This window comes from Schistocerca gregaria, chromosome 2, assembly GCF_023897955.1.
Source record: "Schistocerca gregaria isolate iqSchGreg1 chromosome 2, iqSchGreg1.2, whole genome shotgun sequence".
NCBI classification, from domain to species: domain Eukaryota; kingdom Metazoa; phylum Arthropoda; class Insecta; order Orthoptera; family Acrididae; genus Schistocerca; species Schistocerca gregaria.
Window position 1 is genome coordinate 535,782,737 of NC_064921.1, and position 22,008 is coordinate 535,804,744.

Below are 22,008 nucleotides of genomic sequence, written 5' to 3' on the forward strand. Positions count from 1 at the left end.
ATCTCCACCCAGAACTATAACATGGTGGGGAAATCTACTCGAAATATTTTCCAAATTATTCTTCAGGTGCTGAGCCACAACAGCTGCTGAGCCCGGGGGCCTATAGAGACATCCAATTACCATGTCTAAGCCTGCTTTAACCGTGACCTTCACCCAAATCATTTCACAATTCGAATCTCCGTCAATTTCCTTCGATACTATTGCACTTCTTATCGCTATAAACACGCCTCCCCCTTCACTGTCCAGCCTATCTCTGCGGTATACATTCCAATCAGAGTTTAGGATTTCATTACTGTTTACGTCTGGTTTCAGCCAACTTTCTGTTCCTAGTACTATATGGGCGTTGTGACCGTTTATTAATGAGAGCAGTTCTGGGACCTTTCTATAGACGCTCCTTCAGTTTACTATTAGCACATTAATATTGTTATTCCTTGTTGCATTTTGCCTACTCCTGCCTTGCCGCGTCTCAGGAGGCGTCTTGTCGGGCCTAGGGAGGGAATTCTCTAACCTAAAAAAACCCCATGTGCACTCCACACGTACTCCGTTACCCTCGTAGCCGCTTCCGGCGTGTAGTGCACGCCTGACCTATTCAGGGGGACCCTACATTTCTCCACCCGATAGCGGAGGTCGAGAAATTTGCACCCCAGCTCTCCGCAGAATCGTCTGAGCCTCTGGTTTAAGCCTTCCACTCGGCTCCAAACCAGAGGACCGCGATCGGTTCTCGGAACGATACTACAAATAGTTAGCTCTGATTCCACCCCGCGAGCGAGGCTTTCCACCTTCACCAACTCCGCCAACCGCCTGTACGAACTGAGGATGACCTCTGAACCGAGACGGCAAGAGTCATTGGTGCCGACATGAGCAACAATTTGCAGTCGGGTGCACCCAGTGCTCTCTATCGCCGCCGGTAGGGCCTCCTCCACATCTCGGATGAGACCCCCCGGCAAGCAGACAGAGTGAACACTGGCCTTCTTCCCCGACCTTTCCGCTATTTCCCTAAGGGGCTCCATCACCCGCCTAACGTTGGAGCTCCCAATAACTAATAAACCCCTCCCCCCATGTGCCTGCTCGGACCTTGCTGAAGGAGCAGCCACATGTCCACTCACAGGCAGAGCGGGCGATGCCACACGGCCAGCCTCCACATTGACCCTCCGCCTCGTGCGCCGCGAACGCCGCTGAACCCGCCACTCCCCTTGGGGAGAGGGTGGCCCAACCGCGCCCGGTACCCGCGAAGATGTCTCGACAGCAGGGACAGTGGGTGAAGCATCTAACACCTGGGGTGCACCATGCGACGCACCAGACACCCCACTGCCGCTACACTCCGAGGCAGCAGCCTGAAGACGGCTGACCGCGGCCATCAACACGCTCAGCTGTTCGCGAAGAGTGGCCAGCTCCTCCTGCGTACTTTACACACTATGCAGTCTATGCAGTATGTGATTGGGGAGGAGGAGCCTCAGAATAAAAGTTCTTCGAGCCTTCTCCTCCCAAGCGACATTACCTCATTACTACAGTCTTAGTATGTGGTGCTCGTGTTTATTTGTTTTATGACTGCTGTGTTGTTTGTGACTGTTGTGGTATGCAGTGTCATGCATTGTTGGTTTTGGTCCTTTACTTGTTAATCCCTTCTGAGTCATGTTCATTTAGTGTTCCTACCTCGGTTTCCGAATCTGGTCATGTTTTTGTCCTCCCATGTAGTTCGTTGTGTTGTTTTGTGCTTGTCTACACCTCCTTCCATGTGTGTTTTGGCGCTTGTATTCTTCGTGCAAGGTGTTCAATAGAAATTGGCTATGCTATTTATTGTGTTACAGTCATCGGGATTACGTATTATTTTGGCAATGTCACTGTTGTTCTATATAGGTCTCACTTGTGCTAGCGTGTTGCACAGCAGTGTGACATGTTCTGGTGTCCCAGTTTCTCTGCATACATGTACTTCATTGTTAGTCCCATACAGTTTAAATGTACCAGATATGGCTTCATTGTTAGTCCCATACAGTTTAAATGTACCAGATATGGCCCATGGCCTGTCAGGCAATGGACCATCCCCTGGCTTGGGTCGACATGTTTCAGTTGTAGTCTTTTGCATACATCAGGAAAGAAAGAGTGTATTCGGCGACCCTTGTCAGATGCATCCCACTCTCTCTGCCATGTTTATATCCACTATTGTTTCATTTTTGTTTTGTTCATAATGTTTGTTCCCGTAATTTCGTTGACTTTATCAAGCCTGTCCCCCTTAAGTCAGTAAAGTGCAGCTCTATAATTTATTGTTATGTCTATAGGGCAAGTCCCCATCACAACGCAAAGTGCCTCTAGTAACGTGGTGTTGAAGGCTCCACTCATTCTCAGGAGTACATTATGTTGACCTCGTCTTGCATTTGTCTTGTTAGTCTTTATGTTCAGTCTGTGAGCCCAAGCACTTGCAGCAAAGCATGCGATAGATTCAAATATCACAATGTGGTAGGTCCTTATCGTCTTAATAGGTAATTTGTACTGAGTTGTGTTTATTCTTGCTAGTTGGTGCATACTTTTGGTGGCTTTGTCAGTTGTCAATTTTATATGATGATTGAAAGTCTGTTTTTCGTCAGGATGCAGTCCGAGATAACATGTGGCTTGCTTCCTCTGTATGCTTGTATTGCCTAATTTTAGAATTGGATTCCTCTTAGTGTCCCTCTGAGCGGTAAGTATGCAGTTTTGTTGGGAGCTCTTTTTAATTTATTTTCTTTCCTCCGACTGTTAATTTTCTGAAGCAGTTGTGTGCCTTTTGTCTCTAGTGCTGCTCTTCAGTTGACTAACATCTGTGTAAGCCACCACATCTCTTACCCTGTCATCACTGTCCAGGGTGTTCAGCATGGGCTCGATTGCGATATCCCAAAATATTGGTCCGCAGATCGAGCCCTGTGGACATCTCTTTGTTATTCTCTTGACAGCCTTCTGTGTACCATCCCTCCACTCTGCCTGTGCAGCCGCCGAGGATGCTATTGTACAGGGAAGCTGATAGCCTCATTTCCCTTAACCTGGCGAAGAGGAATGGCCACCACAAGTTGTCTAAAGCTCTGGCTATGTCGATTAATATGGCAGCCACATATTTGTTGCTGATGCTATTTGTAACTGTCAGTGCTTGGTTGACGGCGTCTTGTATTGATATACCTTCCCTGAAGCCGAATTGATGGGGTGTTAGGACGAGAAGGCGTTTGTGCGATTGTAAACGGTCACACAGGAGCATTTCCTGTATCTTGCCAAGTGTATTTAAGAGACAGATCGGTCGGTACGTTTTGGTGTCTGTTGGCTCTTTGTCTTGTGATTTCCTGATTATTACTACATTAGCAGTTTTCCAGAGGTTTGGAATTCAACCTGTTAGTAGTGCCTCATTGGACATATTAGTAATAAAAGGTGTGATTTATGTTACTGTTTGTTTTAATGTTTTTGAAAGTATTTTGTCTGGGCTGGTTGCTTTTCGGTTTTTAAGCCTGTTGATTGCCGTCACGACTTCTTGTGCAAATGGCATGGTTGCACTGTCACTGATGTATGGTTGCCTCATACTCTCTCTTAGGTCAGTGTGGTGTCGCTCATCTTGTGTGGGTTCGTCATCTGGGAGGAGCATGTTCAGAAGATAGTCTGCTGTGCTTCCCCATCCTCTGGTCATTGTGCCGTCAGCTTGTTTTAGTATTGACAGAACTGTCAGTGTCTTAACTCGTTCTGTTTCTATCTTGAATGGTTGTCCCCAGATGTCGTTCTGTAGCTGGGTTTTTACAAAATTGGTCCAGTAGTCTTGCCTTGTTGTCTTTAGTTGCTTTTGGTATTTCTGTTTAGCTTCACAATACAGATCAACTCTTATCTGTCTTTCAGGAGCTGTCTTTGCTTGTTGGTAGTACTTTCTTTTGTGCCATGAATCCTTCCTTAGTCTTGCCAGTTCTGTCAATCACGGTTGTTTCTGTCCCCACCCAGTTTTTGCCTGTGGTATAGCTGCTTTCTGTGCTCTGCAGGACATCTGTCAACACATGCGTTTTGTAATCTATACTGCCTTGAACAGTGTGTAATGACGACGCCTCAACAATATCTCGAAGTTTTTGCCAGTCGGCTCTTCCTATGAGTAAATGCTGCTGTTCATGGTCCACATTATGTGCATTGATATATCTGTCCGTGGTTATGACGACTCCACTGTGGTCGCTGTGTGTGGCTCCATCTAATACCCTCTGTGTATTGACTAGTGGAAGAGATTTTGTGTTCCCTAGAGAAAGGTTTATGTTACTTACACCACTGGTGTCTCTGTGGTTGGTAGGTGGCTGACCCTGCCTATTCAGTATGAAGAGCTTCCATTCATTTACCACGTAAAGCATTAGTTGCCCTCTGTCGTCAGTTCTAAGTTCCACAAGGGTGATATCTGTTAGAATGAGCAGCCTTTTTCTCTCTGAGTGTCCTGCATGTCTTTTATTTTGTCTAAGAAAGATTCTATATCATACGAGTACTGAGTGTAAATAGACGACATACATACTGTCCGTCTGTTATTTCTGCTGTGGCAATGTGTTCAGAGCAAAACTGGGTGATCTGTGTTACTATGAGGTTTTTATTAACTACTATTATCGCGGCTTTCGTGTTTGATGTTCCTGCTATTGTGAAGGAAGCCTTGAAATCTTCCTGTCTCGCACAAAAGGTTCCTGAATGCAGGCGATGTATGCTTTTGTTTCTTCTAAGAGCCTACTTAGTTCCATGTTTACTTGGGTACTGCGCTGGCAATTTAGTTGTATTACCTTCAGAAGGTAAAACGCTTCTGTGTGGTTTCTTTAAAATCCAGAAACACACATCCATGTCCTCTCACGAAGTCCTTATATACTATCTCTAGGTTTGGACCCTCTCCCCTTCGCGCACATGCCTCCACTAAAAGCTTATGTAGTTATTTGGGGTTCATTGGCAGATTTTCAACTCTTAGGATCATCCTGTCAGTTATTTCTGTAGCTGGGAAGCAGACTTTACCCCTGTTTTCAATGCTTAGTTCGTATTACATAGCGAAGAGTTGTTTGAAATTCTAGTCTGCTAAGCTGGAGGTTAACTTCTAAGTTTTCGTAGTTTCCTTAATTAACAGTATTCAACTCGGGGTCCTTGGTTGTGTCTGGTTGGTGTTCTTGACTGTTTGTTTGTTGCTCCGATTTGGAGTAATTTTGAGGTGCAGCATGTCTTTCCTGCTTTATGGTTTCTGGTAGTACGGAGTTTGATGTGTTTTCGCTGAACATTTCCCCAGGTAGTGACTAGTTGTTTTTTTATCTCTACTGTGTACTTGTTTGTAAAAGGTGACTGTTGTTTCTCCGTTTCTGGGATGGCTGTGTCTGCTTTTGTGGCGGTGCATGATGTGTCTTTCTGTTCAGCTACATTACTGTTTTGTTTTTTGTAGTGACTGTGTGTGTTAACCCCGCAGACAAAACGAACTGGTGTAATATAGGGTCTATATTTGGTTGTATCATATTCTACTTGTTGAACGGGTAGTGTGCAATTGTCTTTGTTTGTGTTTGACTGTGGTGTTGGATTTCTTGTGAGCTCAGTGGCATCTTCATTCTCAGGATGTTCAAGGACTTCGTTATATTTCACTGTACTATCTCACAGTATTTCGTCTTCCAGTTAGTCAACTCGTAAAAGTAGACCAGCCTGGAAGATGGCCCAAACAAGCGTGTAATATTTTAGGTGCCTGGCAATGTCATATTCAGTTGCACCCTGCATGCACATATCGTCTATATAGTCGGTAATGCTGAAGTACCTACACTGTATTGTCTCCCAGAACTGAGGCATTACATTAGTATTGATATCTGCATTTGGGCGTTGCAATATCGCCATGTGTTGCCGCCAGGGAATGGCTCGCCGCCAGCCTTGCATCCTAGTCGACGGCGATTTGTACCTTTGCCTGTTTGTGTTATTAGTTACGTCTGTTCTTGCGTGTGTTAGAGAGGTGAGTTTCTAACACTTAATGGTAGCACTCCTTATTAAAGGACCTTGTCTTTTGTAGAGCTGTTTATATATCTTTGTTTATGTTATTGACTGTTTGTTTGATGCTCCGATTTCGAGTAATTTTGTAGTGCAGCACGTCTTTCCTGCTTTATGGTTTCTGGTAGTACGGAGTTTGATGTGTTTTCGCTGAGAATTTCCCCAGTCTTGTGACTTTAGTCTCTGCCCCCCCCCCCCTGTCTTGTTGTGTTTCCGTGTTTGCATTGTATACAGCCTACAGGATTCTCCTGCCTGCATTCTGACTTTTTGTGTCCTGGTTTTGCACATTTCCCGGTAATGGATCTTTGTCGCAACGCTTCGATGGGCGACTGAAGCACCAACAGTTAAAACATTTTTGTACAGCAACAATGTCGTTGATATACGAAGATTCAAATTGAATAAAAACACTTTCTTTTTGAAACGGCATTAATCGTACTCTTGACAACACTTCTAGAATATCGTTTACTGTCCTTTTACCCTTTGGTCCTGTATTAAATTTTATTTTAACCTTGTTACCGAACTCGTGTTTAGTAATGTGTTCACTCAGGTTTATTTCGTAGAGCTCATCTAAGAATTCCTGGTCGGTTAAATATGTTGAGACATGGTGCACTGCCAGCAGGGGTCTGAACTTCTTGGGCTCTTCACACCTAATGTCCTTAAGCTGTGCTATCTTTTCGATTATCTTTTTCTTGTCTACTTGTTATTGTGTTTCAATTGTTACTGTGTTTGCTGTTGACCTGATTGATTTTATTTTTAATTTGCCTTGCTTGGGGTTAATTGTTTTAGTGAAGGTTCCTCTAATGGTTCAAACATCTTGGTTGGTTTCTGATTTAAAGAAAAGTGTGCTGAACTTTTTAGCTTTTCTTTGTTGAATGCGTTCCTGTACTTTACTTTTAGGTTTTGCAATCGGACTGGCAGTCGCGACCGCTGCAAATGAGAGTGAGAGGGGTTTATTTTGTGTCTTTAGTCTCTGATTTTCGGATTTGAGTTCCGCTATTTCTTGTTCCAGGCACTGAACGCATTACTGGCATCTGGTTCGATTGCAACCGCTAGTTTTTTTTCTGAGTCTGGCTTTTTCAGTTCTGAGCTCTTCATTTTGTCCATAACGTCTTGTTAGTGCCCAAATTTTATCTTTAATTGCAATGTAATTGTGGTTGACGCCCTTTTTTGTTTTAGTTCGTTCTGGAGGATCTCAGCTATAGCAGTTATCATTTTAGTTTCCATTTTTTTCTTTTGGTAATTAACTAGTCGCTGGATACCACTCGTCTTATTGCTGCCATGCTCCTGCCCATCGGAATCACGTTACAATTTCGACGTCCTCACATGTATTCCGGGAGCACATTCAGCATTTTCGAAAGTAGCAGCGGCTGCCGCCGGCGTGGAACAGGTTGTTTGCTCCAGTGTCTGCGTATACTCGCGGATGTGAAGCTTAACTTAGCCAAAAGGCGATGCACACGTCCCAAATGCTTCACAGGGTGAGGCAAAGAGAGTGCACACCGGACGAAATTTGCTGTATGGCAGCCAATTCCCAAATTCAGGATCTGTTGCGCATGTAGTTCGTCTCTAAACCGAGAGCAGACGGTTCCGTTAAGCGCAGTACGCTCTGTGCTTTGTTCACAGTTTGCCGCGCTGTTACTCAGTAACACCAGGAAATAAGAGCCACACGCCAGTTGACAGTACCTACAGCCAGCTTTCCGCAGACGCTGAGTCGGCCGCTGCTGTCTGGGACGCCTGATGCAACGAACGGCTGTGGCTCGCGCAGTCAGCCCGCCGCAATCCGCGCTGTCAGCAACGTCAGTGTCCGACGTCACTGCAACCCGCTGCACTCTGCGCCGTCAGCAGAAAGCGCAACGCTTCGCAGCCCACAGAGAAGACGTTCCGCCGACGAAACTTGCCACACGGCACACAAGAATACATTCACTATCACGGAAAAAAAGACCTCTCATGGCCAAACTACGGTCTCTGAACTAGTCTTTAATGCTTAACGTGACAGATTAACCCTAGGACACCTAAGGGGGGGGGGAGGTTCGTTGAACCCACAATTTTTTTATGTCCCCTGCTTTTGCCCAAGTAACTTTCATACTACATATTCCCTTTGAGTTACTGTTTGTTGGCTATTTTATGAAACGTTAGTATCAATATGTTTTATAGAAAATTCCTGCTTTGAAAGTAAAAAGAAATAAACTTATTATGGGCCCACCAACCCGCCCCCCCCCCTTAGGCTTCCATGCTATAGAAAATTTCCCTTAGTAGGATTTCGTATTTCTCATCTCTACAATAATGCAAGTTAGTTTCTTGTTGGTTGGTATTCTTGATATTCTCAACAATCAGTTTACTTTCAGAGGAAGTGATTGTTGATGTCAGTCAGCTGTTATTTATCTTGTAAACTTGCGGTGGGTTAGTGCAGTTCCGAACACGCAGGCCTACAGTAACTTTGGTGTCCTACACAGCAAAAACGAAACCAAGTAAAGGCTTACTGATGTTGTCAACAATGCACTGTTGGAGGAGAGAAGAATAAAACCGAGATAAATGCACATTATAATTCCACTAAAGGTGGAATTGATACCATGAGCAAATGGCGCATATGTACACCTGCAAGAGGGGAACAAAGAGATGGCCTCTATCTGTATTTTACTCTCTCATCGACATTTGTGCTATCAATGCAACCACCATATTCATCCAGAAACATCCAAGATGGAATGAAAAGAAACACAACAAATGGAAACTTTAACTTCTGCAAGCTGGGATGGAACTAGTGAAACTGCAGCTAGAAGAAAGAAGTGCCAATGTAAGAGGGTTATCTAACCAAATTGTTCAATCAATAGAGACTATTCTACAAAAGAAAATCAAAGAAGTGACAACGGAAGCACATCAGCCTCCTGCAGGGAAAGGTCGGTACCATATTTGTGTAAGAAAAGGTAAAACATAGAAGCAGAAGTCCAACAACCTAAGTAAACCAAAACAGAATTGTGGACAATGTCATAAAAATGTGTGTGACACACATTCAGAAAAAATTGTGAAGTGTATCCCTTGCTTTGAAGTTGAGGTCTCAGAGTAGTCTATTGTATATGAACACATCTGCATTTTGTATTGTAATATGTCAATTTTTTATTCATTCAATCCAATATTTATAAGAATTAACAACATTTGTAAACCGATGCCTTAGTTAAAATACACTCCTGGAAATGGAAAAAAGAACACATTGACACCAGTGTGTCAGACCCACCATACTTGCTCCAGACACTGCGAGAGGACTGTACAAGCAATGATCACACGCACGGCACAGCAGACACACCAGGAACCGCGGTGTTGGCCGTCGAATGACACTAGCTGCGCAGCATTTCTGCACCGCCGCCGTCAGTGTCAGCCAGTTTGTAGTGGCATACGGAGCTCCATCGCAGTCTTTAACACTGGTAGCATGTTGCGACAGGTGGACGTGAACCGTATGTGCAGTTGACGGACTTTGAGCAAGGGCGTATAGTGGGCATGCGGGAGGCCGGGTGGAAGTACCTCCGAGTTGCTCAACACGTGGGGCGTGAGGTCTCCACAGTACATCGATGTTGTCGCCAGTGGTCGGCGGAAGGTGCACGTGCCCGTCGACCTGGGACCGGACCCCAGCGACGCAAGGATGCACGCTAAGACCGTAGGATCCTACGCAGTGCCGTAGGGGACCGCACCGCCACTTCCCAGCAAATTAGGGACACTGTTGCTCCTGGGGTATCGGCGAGGACCATTCGCAACCGTCTCCATGAAGCTGGGCTACGGTCCCGCACACCGTTAGGCCGTTTTCCGCTCACGCCCCAACATCGTGCAGCCCGCCTCCAGTGGTGTCGCGACAGGCGTGAATGGAGGGACGAATGGAGACGTGTCGTCTTCAGCGATGAGAGTCGCTTCTGCCTTGGTGCCAATGATGGTCGTATGCGTGTTTGGCGCCGTGCAGGTGAGCGCCACAATCAGGACTGCAAACGACCGAGGCACACAGGGCCAACACCCGGCATCATGGTGTGGGGAGCGATCTCCTACACTGGCCGTACACTTCTGGTGATTGTCGAGGGGACACTGAATAGTGCACGGTACATCCAAACCGTCATCGAACCCATCGTTCTACCATTACTAGACCGGCGAGGGAACTTGCTGTTCCAACAGGACAATGCACGTCCGCATGTATCCCGTGCCACCCAACGTGCTCTAGAAGGCGTAAGTCAACTACCCTGGCCAGCAAGATCTCTGGATCTGTCCCCCATTGAGCATGTTTGGGACTGGATGAAGCGTCGTCTCACGCGGTCTGCACATCCAGCACGAACGCTGGTCCAACTGAGACGCCAGGTGGAAATGGCATGGCAAGCCGTTCCACAGGACTACATCCAGCATCTCTACGATCGTCTCCATGGGAGAATAGCAGCCTGCATTGCTGTGAAAGGTGGATATATACTGTACTAGTGCCGACATTGTGCATGCTCTGTTGCCTGTGTCTATGTGCCTGTGGTTCTGTCAGTGTGATCATTTGATGTATCTGACCCCAGGAATGTGTCAATAAAGTTTCCCCTTCCTGGGACAATGAATTCACGGTGTTCTTATTTCAATTTCCAGGAGTGTACAAACGAACAAACACAGAACTGGATTTGCTATTTCGTAATTTTACAGACTAGTGTGGATAAATCAAATTTGTTTTATAATCTAATAGTTAACATGTAAGCATTAGTCTGTGTAGCTAGATGCTGCATAATAAGTACACACAATACCTTTAATCCATGTAATGGCTCAGCAGTATTGTACTGTAGCTACTGCTCTCGCCATAGTTCTTTCTAACGGTATTAGCAAAGCTATTACGTATTTATAGACAGAGCTGAACTACGTTTTTTGTTAACACTTTTTCATCTAAACGTATTCTCCGATAACATATACTTTCGCGATAACTATACATTTCAGCAGACGCCAAGAATATGCATCAGTTGTAATATATTACAGTATCAGAATGACTTGACTGTACAGTGCAGAGTGGCCTGGATCATTCGGGTACTATTTAGTATTGTCGGGCTCCTTCGGTCATATCTGCACGTAAACGAGAATTAGCTCCTCGTTCTGCCATCGGCAATTGTGAAATAAACAAGTAATATGTAGTTTGTAAATCCAGGGATGTGCTGTAAGTTATAACGAAAATCACATTGTTGTTGTTGTTGTTGTGGTCTTCAGTCGTGAGACTGGTTTGATGCAGCTCTCCATGCTACTCTATCCTGTGCAAGCTTCTTCATCTCCCAGTACCTACTGCAACCTACATCCTTCTGAAGCTTTCCTAGTGTATTCATTTCTTGGTTTCCCTCTACGATTTTTACCCTCCATGCTGCCCTCCAGTACTAAATTGGTGATCCTTTGATGACTCAGAACATGTCCTACCAACAGATCCCTTCTTCTAGTCATGTTGTGCCACAAATGTCTCTTCTCCCCAATCCTATTCAATACCTCCTCATTAGTTATGTGATCTACCCATCCTAATCTTTAGCATTCTTCTGTAGCACCACATTTCGAAAGCTTCTATTCTCTTCTTGTCCAAACTATTCATCGTCCGTGTTTCACTTCTATACATGGCTACACTCCATACAAATACTTTGAGAAACGACTTCCTGACACTTAAATCCATACTCAATGTTAACAAATTTCTGTTCTTCAGAAACGCTTTCCTCGCCATTGCCAGTCTACATTTTATATCCTCTCTACTTCGACCATCATCAGTTATTTTGCTCCCCAAATAGTAAAACTCTTTTACTACTTTAAGTGTCTCATTTCCTAATCTAATTCCCTCAGCATCACCTAATTTAATTTGGCTACATTCCATTATCCACATTTTGCTTTTGTTGATGTTTATCTTATATCCTCATTTCAAGACACTGTCCATTCCGTTCAACTGCTCTTCCAAGGCTTTTGCTGTCCCTGACAGAATTACATTATAATCTTAAATTTTTTAAACTAATATGAATAAATAAACAAACTCACCAGTCAGCAAAGTTTGCGTTTGGCTTTGACGGCAACTCGTTGATCATATCTTCATAATTCAGATGGTTATCAGTTAGTAGGTCGGCTTCCATGTGAAGAATGGACGAGGCGTTAATCTCTCGTCGGACAACATAGAACACAGATACGATTTCAGTCTCTTAAGAGCCGAAAACGGGCGTACGACTGAACAATTTGTAAGCGCCATACATAGAAATATTCAAAGAGCAATGTCAACATTCGGAAACGCGTACTGTAACCTCTCTTTTCGTAAAAATTTACTCATTTAGACTGGTATATCACAAATCTCAGAAGATTTCAAAAGTTCTGAGAAATGTATACATTTACTTAGGAAGGAAGGTTCTAAATCTGCGTCGTATGACGCTTGCAGTTCTGCTGCACATTCAGCTATATCGTCGGGCGAACTGTTCTTAAGGTTGCTGAAACATGTGACGAAGTTCAACAGTGGTCTATAGCTTTCCTTCCTCCTCACTAATTCGCTGTACAAGTTGTCGAGTACTGGGAGCAGGGTGTATACAACCCAGGAGATCCGGGAAAAACCCGGTAATTGTTTCGTCCGGGAAAAAACCGGGAAAAACCCGGGAATTTTTTCGAATTCCGGGAATTTTTCATTGTTCTAGCTACCAGTTAAATTTATGTGATTTTGACAGGTAAGAACCAATACTATGAAGAAGGATATTACTGTATCCCGCTTCTGCAGAATAATACTGCAGCAACAAAACATGAATGAGAGAAAAAAACGAAAATAACACTTAAGTCGCAAAGGAGATACGCCACATACAACAACAAAACACAGTACTCATACAAGCGTCTGCCAACCAAAGTGTGTCAAAGGCTTTAGGAAGAATATGCAGTGCTTCCTAACAACAAATTGCCTCTGATGAGTGTGACATGGCAACTGTTTACATTAGTTTCATTTGAGGAGTTGCAGGTGGGCTCTTGTGCATGCACAGTTGAGTCGTGTATAAGTAGTACCTTCTCCTGCTTCTGGCTACAGATGTGTGGCTGGGCGCCATTATCTAATATTGCCCTGGTTCGGAAATGTCGCAGATCCGGGGCTGATGCACAGAGCAGTCTGAGACGTAGTGGGGAGGTGGGTAGTCCCCATGTGACTTGTGTTTCCGTTTAGTGATTTTGCTGTTTCCTCTTCGTTTATTGTTCTCACAATAAATGAAAACAAAATGGATTCCTGTGGCCAGGAGCTATCAAATGAATTAATATACGTTCGAATAATTGCGGAAGGCTAAAATATGTTGTTAGTTTCAGGTTTTATTTCCACCTTTCTGGCAGTCAAGCATTTACTGCCTTGAAGGACGATGAAGTTATTTTTGTCAGTTTGCTAAAGAGATTTGGTTTTTATTTACCTTTTGCGCTCAGCCAGTCAATTTATTTGAAACGAAGTGTTTAATTTCACACTGTTGGCTAGTTTCAACTGTTCGCTCCGTTTCAAGTGCACGTTTTCGATCTTCTAGTTCATATGGCATTATGCCATAATAAAGAACCAAACATGAAATACAGTACTGGTACTCAAGAAAATTTACATCCGAATCTGGACATAGGATTGTGCACTTTAAGCCGAATTTTGCATTTTAGTATGGTTCACGATATTCCGATGCTCTTGAAGTATCCTTTGATGTCTTGTTTCTTTTATGACATAATACAAGATCTTTTAATATTTTACACGTACGAACATGCTGGCTTCCTGCGCCATTGTAGCTGTGCAGGTGCAGTGACGCCTGTTATCTGGCGCTCTCTGGCAACTGCTGCAACGAAGCAATTTCTAACAGGTCACGGGAAAATATTGCGAATGTGGTTTGAAAAGTGTTACTTTCAAAGTAAATTTCCTTTGACACAAGATGAACTATGTGCGAGATATGTACGATGAATTTCTTAAACCATAGAGCGGTTGACTCTCATTTAAAAATCAACTCTTTGAGGACGACCATCTAGAAGAATTTCGAGCCCAGAAGATCCGACATTTACGTCGTTATTAAAAATTTTACTGGCACATTTGTGTGACGTATCTTAAAGTGTACAAGCGCGGAAAGATCAGCATTATATGTGGAAGCTTAGCTTCTCTTGCAGCTTATTAATCTTCGAGACCAATATTATTTGTGAAACCTTTGTCTTTCTTGTAGCAACACTATGCATATTAATTTAAACCATTAACTTTTCTTTTTTGTGCATTTGCGATACTTAAGAGTAATCTTGCTATTGGTTGACTACATCACGTGTCCTATGATGTCATCAGCTGGCGAGATCACGTGACATGAGCTATGACTGGCTTACAAAAGTGCGTCACAATCTCGATTTCATTGCTTTGGAAAGTAACATGCGGTGTTTGGTGGAATTCGAATTTATACCTCCATAACACGAAAAAATGCAGCGTACATGTTCTGCACATCAAAGATCTTTCCAAAACCTGTTCCTCTCATCGTTCTCGCCTTTCCTTCGATAATTTTCGAAATGCTGTACCACTTAATTTTGAATGTTTGCTTTTTTCACTGTTAAGGCACTTGTCAATTAACAGTTAAAACAAAAGAAAGAAAATTGTAAAAGGAAAGAAAGAAAGACTGTATCCAGTTCCAATCATAATACACTGCACATAAGCACAAAGCCTTTCCTTTAAACACGGCACGTAAGCACAAAGATTTTTCCTTTAAACATGGAGCGTTGAACTGACCAACTCAGATTACTCAATGTAACTGTGCTATGAAAGAACGACAATGCAGAATAATTTAATTTCATTGTTGCCTGTTTCTCTGTTTTAAGTGAACAGTAGAAGCACACTTGCCAGCTGGAATTCGTCTTGTAAAGAAAATGGTACAGTCCCTTTTTTGGTTTCTATTTCCTGCTTTGCTGCAATTTTAGCTCGGACGTAAATATGTTCTGAATATTCTTGACACTGTCTTTCTAATTCAAAAAGTAAGCTTTTTTGCAGTTTCTTGAAGTGAGGTGTGCTGGATAAACCCTTATCCCACTTATTCTTATAACATTTTAGCGGTTTCTGTGGGCAGAGAAGACAGACTACTAAGTTTCAGTAGTCTTGATGGCTGTTGGTGTGGTGTGTAGTCATTGGTGTGAAAACTACTGTTATGTCTACTCGCAAATTCACGGTTTGTTCCAACATAAAATAAAAATAACCCTTCCTCGAAGCAAAAAAGCTTGATTAAGAAGTTTAATATAAAATTTGCAATGCCACGTACTATTCAATTGCACAGAGTGGGAACTTTGATATCGTGCAGCACAATAAATAAGACAAAGGAAAGTTAGTTTCTTCTTCTTTTTTCACCAAAAAAGTAACTATGTGAATAAATAAATAAAATTTTTAAACTGTTGTGAAGTGTATTTCACATATTATTAGATATTCTGTTTATGTTCTTTTTGTTTAAACATGTGTTTAAAAATGTAAAACATTCCCAGTATCATCATGTTTTGTTAAATAGGTTTCATTAAATCAAAGCTCAGGTATTGAAGACCACAGAGGTTTCACATTAATTACAGTAATGGAGGGTTTACTTGATACTTCTCCTTAATTTCTACAAGAAATTTAAGTAGAGTTGGGTTTTACATACTGAGGTCCACATGCTACACCATTTAAGAAACTGCTGATTAGTTTATCACAGGTTTTCAGGGGTCCCGGTATTTTAATGGGTAAAGTATGGTAGGGTTAAGTAGATGCTGACAACATTCTCAGAATAATAACGTTTCAAACACTGTATTGTAGTTTGCCATCCTGACAGCTTACTTCAAAATATTTTGACGAATCATGAAGATGATACCAGACAGAAATCCAGTGTTAAATTGCCATTCAGTCAGTAAGTAAACTTTGAATATTTCCAAGCTTGTATTGTTGAATTTCGTTCCTAAGGCTTATTTAAACTAACATGTTGTTTAACAACATTAAAAACTTTTGTCGTTTGTAAGCACAGTTATTTTAAAGTGTAAAAGTTTAAAATTGTACAGACCAAAAAATGGCGCTCCCCCTTAAGGTGACACGCCTAGGCCCGGGACTAGTGGGCCTGTATGTAAATCCACCACTGCTTCCAAGTGGTATTAAGTGTTTACAAGGTAATAATGTACTATTTAAAACTAAGCTAAAGTAGCTCTTGCTTGAAAAATGTTTCTATTCTCTAGAAGAATTCTATACCACAAGTAGCTGAGGGTATTTACCATGTATTATTGTGTATTCCTGATTCAATATATCTTTCTGCTTTAGTTAGGGTAACTGGTGATCTGTAAGTCAAGAAAATGGTTACTTTTACTCTGTAAAAAATTGTTTAGTTAAGCTCTGAAAATTGTATCTTAACCTCTATGGATGTTATTAGAACTTACTAATTGTATTACTTTATTATTATTTTCAATTTGCAGTCTTAATATTTGTTTATTGTCTGGATAGAAGCAGATGCAATAATGAATTCAATATTTTGACTCATTCCACATCGATACATTACCTCGAATAAAAAAATGGATCTGTGGAATATATGTTGCAATAACTAAATAAACTAAATGTAGAATTGAAGTTTACCTACCATTTTCGGATGTTCTGTGAACATATCTTCAACAAGAATACGCTTTAGCAGATATTTTAGTGGCATTATGACTGCAAAGGCTAAGTATTTAATAATACTGTTACTAACTCCATAATAGTCATCCATTTTTGAGCTTTTAAGTTTCTTATAGCTTTACTGACATTACTTGAGATGATTCTTGTTTGTTAGTTTGCTAGTTTTGTTGCATAAGCAGAGCCGGTGGAGCTGAACAGTTAATAGAATTATTTGTAGTAAATGAAAAATGGGAGCTGGCACAGTTTATGAATTATTCATTATGGCAATTGCAATCAGTTGTGTCTGTGGTTGCCCTTTGCCCATATTGATCTCACTCTTCATAATATTCCAAGCTGCTTTACAATTTTTTAGAGACTGATATATTCATAATTAACCTTAAATTTAACTGATTTTGTTTCATATTGTTACAATTTCTTAAGGGTCAGTTATGTTGCCTGGCTTCCTCACCTTACCACTCTTATTTTTGTGCATAATTGGCATTATCTTTATTTGGTCAAGTTTTGGAGCCACATGTTAGAGTGCTAAGGTTTCTGTCTTTTGCTGGGGGGGGGGGGGAGCATTTTTCTGTGACAAGAAGAGCAGTGCCTATCTATTGCATTTTTAATAATAGACAAAAACATAGAGAAACATTCATCAAGATTTTTTTATATTATGCAGTATATTAGGCCAGTCTTCTACCTTTAGTTCATGTTTCAATTGCTCACTATTGCTCTCAATTAATATTCTGTCTGTGACTAACTGTTTAGTACTTTCATACTTTATACTGGTTGTTCTGACCTATATCCAATCGTAATTCGATAAGTCCAACTTAATCACACCATACTCTGGTGATTTTAGACAGTGAAACATGTTACTTACAATTTTTAGACGTTCTGTTACGTCTGTGTTAAAGTTTTCTGCAAAAAAGTTTTTGCATTTTTGTGTTCAGTGAAATGTTTGTTTAATGCATTCACTTTATTTATAAGAACTTGCTCACCCCATGCTGGTATACAGTGAACAGATGCAATAATAATTTGCTGTGTACCTTGCTCCTCACTTTCCACAAAATTTTGTGAGTCCTATACATTTCAGTAAATTTGGTAATGAAATCTTTAGAGCATGTATGAGTATCAGCCGTCTTGGAATCCATTGTACACACAAAGTCATGACACACTAGTCTTGAAATAACAGGTAACTGAACCGTATTCCACACACCAGATCTTAGGCAATTTGGAATCCACACACTACACTTTGTCTGCATGAAGTTTACTTGCCGCCATAGTTTGACAAACTTCCAGTTTCCTGGTTTGCACACAAATTACCCTGTACAGTTTTTTCTGGTCCACACATTACGATTGAGACCAATTTACACTGGTCATCACAGCACTGACACAGCACTATCACCTCAAGCTGTATTCACACTGTCACATCAGATCATGTGATCTCAAGTCACATGGTTGTCCTCAACTACTTTTTTCGCGAGGGTATTGCGATCTTCAGAAGATGACTTTCAACTCTTTTTATGTGTGAAATACACATACACAATGCGATATCTTATATATATATATATATATATATATATATATATATATATATATATATATATATATATATATATGGATGCTGGAGTCAACATTTGTACGAAAATGACATCTGTTGGTCTCAAATTGTTTGCAGGTTGCTGGGATGTTTTATGTATTAGAGAAGGAAGAGAGAAGTGCAAAACAATGAGAAAAACGGGGTGTGGGTCAGAAATATGTCATTACGTGATAAAGAAGAGAAATTTCACATACTATACAATAAGCTTCAGGAACAGGAATTTGCATTTTTAATCAAATTGAAGCACCAGTTATTCATTTGTTACATAATACTGCATGCAGGATTACTAAAAGAAACACTGTGTTATAATGAGCCTTCATATCCCATGAAAAATATGTTTGTTTAAGATTGAACCTACTTGCCAGGCCAGTGCAAACTTTTGTGCAATAGTCATATCTCCCTCAACAACTTTCTCTTCAGGATTTATAGGTTTCCATTAGAACTTGTCTTTGGCTTTTAATAGTTCAGGTGCCTTTTTTGTACTGGGTTTAGCTACTGAAACAACATAAATATTGACCAGTGATACTTGCAAAGTGTTTCCAATGCGATCCAGACAGCTGCCAGTATATATCTTCTACACTCATATATTTAGTAGACAATCTAGTATATTACTTCACAAAAAAACACATTTTGCCACTGTTGCGGTGTCTGAAAGTTTCAACCCATTTCTTTATGAAAAGTTACAAATGTGTGACAAATAAATTCCACTTATGATTTAAATAATTAAGACTGCACCAGTTAGTAGTAAATCATGAGTGACTGAGTTACAGGCTTTCCTGAAACGTCGAATATAATGGACAAAATTAAATTGCACTTACTAATCAATCTGATTCTACTCACAGCCCTTTTCACTTCAAGTTGTAGCCATATTGCAGTCCATTCAATAATTGTAAGATATTGAATGTAGTACAGGTATGTATAAAAAATTCACTTTATAAATAGAGTAGATGGCAAGTTACTTAGTATACCTAAGTGATACAATTCATTCTGTTACCTCACCACTTCAATTAATCTTTTGTCTTTTAGTATAAAATCATAAATTTTAGCAAGAGAAATAAAGAAACATAACACTTTATAACAAATAACAAAAATAATGAACAACAAACAAATGATATCAGCAACGAAAACCATCACAAAACGAAATAATGAGATTTGTGCCTGGCCACGTATCAGGAGGAAATGAGTAGGGCTGGGCAAATGATTCTCACATACAGACAGGTTCATGATTTCTTGATATGGTGCAAGTGAAAGGGATATGTGAGAATCTATGATCTAGCCATAACGATAAGTAATGTCTTTGCTTAAAATTTAAAATTTCACAATTTTGTTAACACTGGAGGAAATAGTATCAATTCCTACTACTGTACAGACTCCTATTGTGTTTGAACAAATACACAATACCATTTCCATATAGGCGCGGTTTGTGTGACAATATAAACGTTTATAGCGATTTTATATATAAATTCAACAAATAAAGACGAAAATGACCTCCAAAAATATTACCTTTCTGAACCCAGTACAATATTTTGTTTGTTTATGAGAGACTGCAACCATTTACCAACTAGGTTACAAATGAGCAACTGAGTGTCAGGAGAACAGGTAAAAACGTTATGAAATTTTAATCAGTTTGAAAACAAGACCGTAAACATGAAAATATCATAATAAACTGACTGTAATTTTTCTCGCGAGATTGACTTATAGGGGCAAGACTCGTCTCAGAAATAATACTACGAGACTTCACTAGAGTACGGCCCAGTGGGATTACTGAAGAATGGGATACAACCCATTGGCAATTACAAGTGACATCAGAAGTTACCAGAGATGATGTATTGTACAGATTTAGTAGCAAAGACGAGTGTTGAGATACAAAGGAATGCAGAACAGAGAATACTAATGGTAGACAATATCACATACATGCATTCATATATCGAACATAATGTTAAGAATATCGCTTCTTTCAGTCCTAGTATCCTATTCTTCAGTTGATCTATATAGCTCAATTGATGACTGGGATACTACAGCAAAAAAGAAACAAAAAAGGAACAGAAGTAACATTAGCGTGGAATAGATCAGTTGTGTCTTGAACTTCAGTTGGTCTATAAAAAATCGACGCATGTAATGTTGGAATTCTGTACCTTAGTTGAACTATGCTAAGGCGAAAAAAAGCGACATACATAAAATTTGTATTTCACTGCAGAATGTTTTGAAGGGACATGACGGCAGTCTGAATTGGCCATTACACTGAGCAGATTTTTGGCAGAATCTATATCTGCAGGCCAGTAATCTCTGGATTTGCGCATAGTCACAGACCAATCTTACCGCGTTCTCTTAGGGTAAATATCTATGCGCGTTCTCATAGAGTAAATATCTGTGGAGAGAGCATTCACATGCGCAGAAAAAATTTTGTGTTGTCATCATACATCGCCGGCCTGGTCACGTTTTCTCGGGGCGTCGTGTGTTTGTCCGTATAGCGCCCTGTATATTTCGAATGTCACTACATCCCTAGTACAGACGGATTCATTTCGTACGTGTCGTGGATTATTTATATATGTTGCGTAGACATTTTAACAGTATCCATTTGACACCGGGAATAAACCAGCTGCGTAACTTTTAAGGGCAAGTGATATTGCATTCTGCTTCTTTGTGATAGGTGTCACAGATAAGGTTTTCGGTATGATACGGAACTTTATAGTATTACAGAACCTGCCGTACATTTTTGCAGTGATAGTCTTGCAAAACGACTTGACAGTACGCTAGTACTTTTGCATGTGTACGAAAAACACCGGATTTGCCACACATTAGTGATTATATCCCTGCTAATTCGTCCTTTTTTCTGCTATTTCTGTGTATTTATTTTCTCGTTTTTGCGACCTAAAGCACAATTTTTCTTATTGGTGACACTTTGAAGTGTTTATTTAACGCTCCAAGTTTATTAAATAAATTGTAGACTGAGTAAGGAGGAGGAAAAAAGTCGATCGGAGGCTAAATGTACTGTAAAGCAAATACAGTTGGTCATGTAACAGTCAACCCATATCACCATTAAGGGAAGTTGAAAGTGACACAAATGAAAGAGTTTGGGTACATGTTTACTAATATTTTGCGCTTCTTAATCAAATGGTGAAGAAAATGAACTGAAGGCAAAATACACCAAAGAAGATGAATGTGTACTTTGATTAGCTACACTATTGTGTTTTTTTATTTGATTTGTGCAGAAAATGTATTTAAGCTGAATGCAGAAATTGGTAATAGGTGCTGTGGAAAATTAAAAATAGTTGGTATAGCATCTACCTTCAGCCACACACATCCAAATTTTTCTCTGTCTAAACATTCCTCTTCGAAGTGTTTTGAACATACTTTGGAATATTTTGTGGGGGCAAAATTACTCCTCCTTATTTTCTGGAGCCACATCTTTTCTCGTTGTTCATCCTTCGTGAAACTAAAATATAAATCACACATAATCATTCTCCATGCCCTAGACACACTTAACATGGTCTCCTAGTGTAACTTTATAGTATGTTTTGGACACCCATATTATACGAAGACAATTACAGACTCCCACTCTATTGAATTTATCTGTCTCCCGTCTTTCAAGTCTATATACATAATCGACAAGTCACTGAAAAATGCATGGAGGATAGTATTTACTGAAACAACTAACCATTCCCTTTCCAGTTCCACAAGCAAATTTACGAGAGGTAGCCCTTGTTTGTAAGCTTTTGTACTACCCGTAATATCTATTATAAAGTCAAAAAATCGTAGAAAAATAGGTCTACAGAATCAAGCCTTAATTATAATGCGTCTCGAAATTTTTAAACATAGTACCCGTGAAAAGTTACTATCCCTCCTTTCACATATTTTTCTTGGCATCCGCAGCAACAACAGTAAT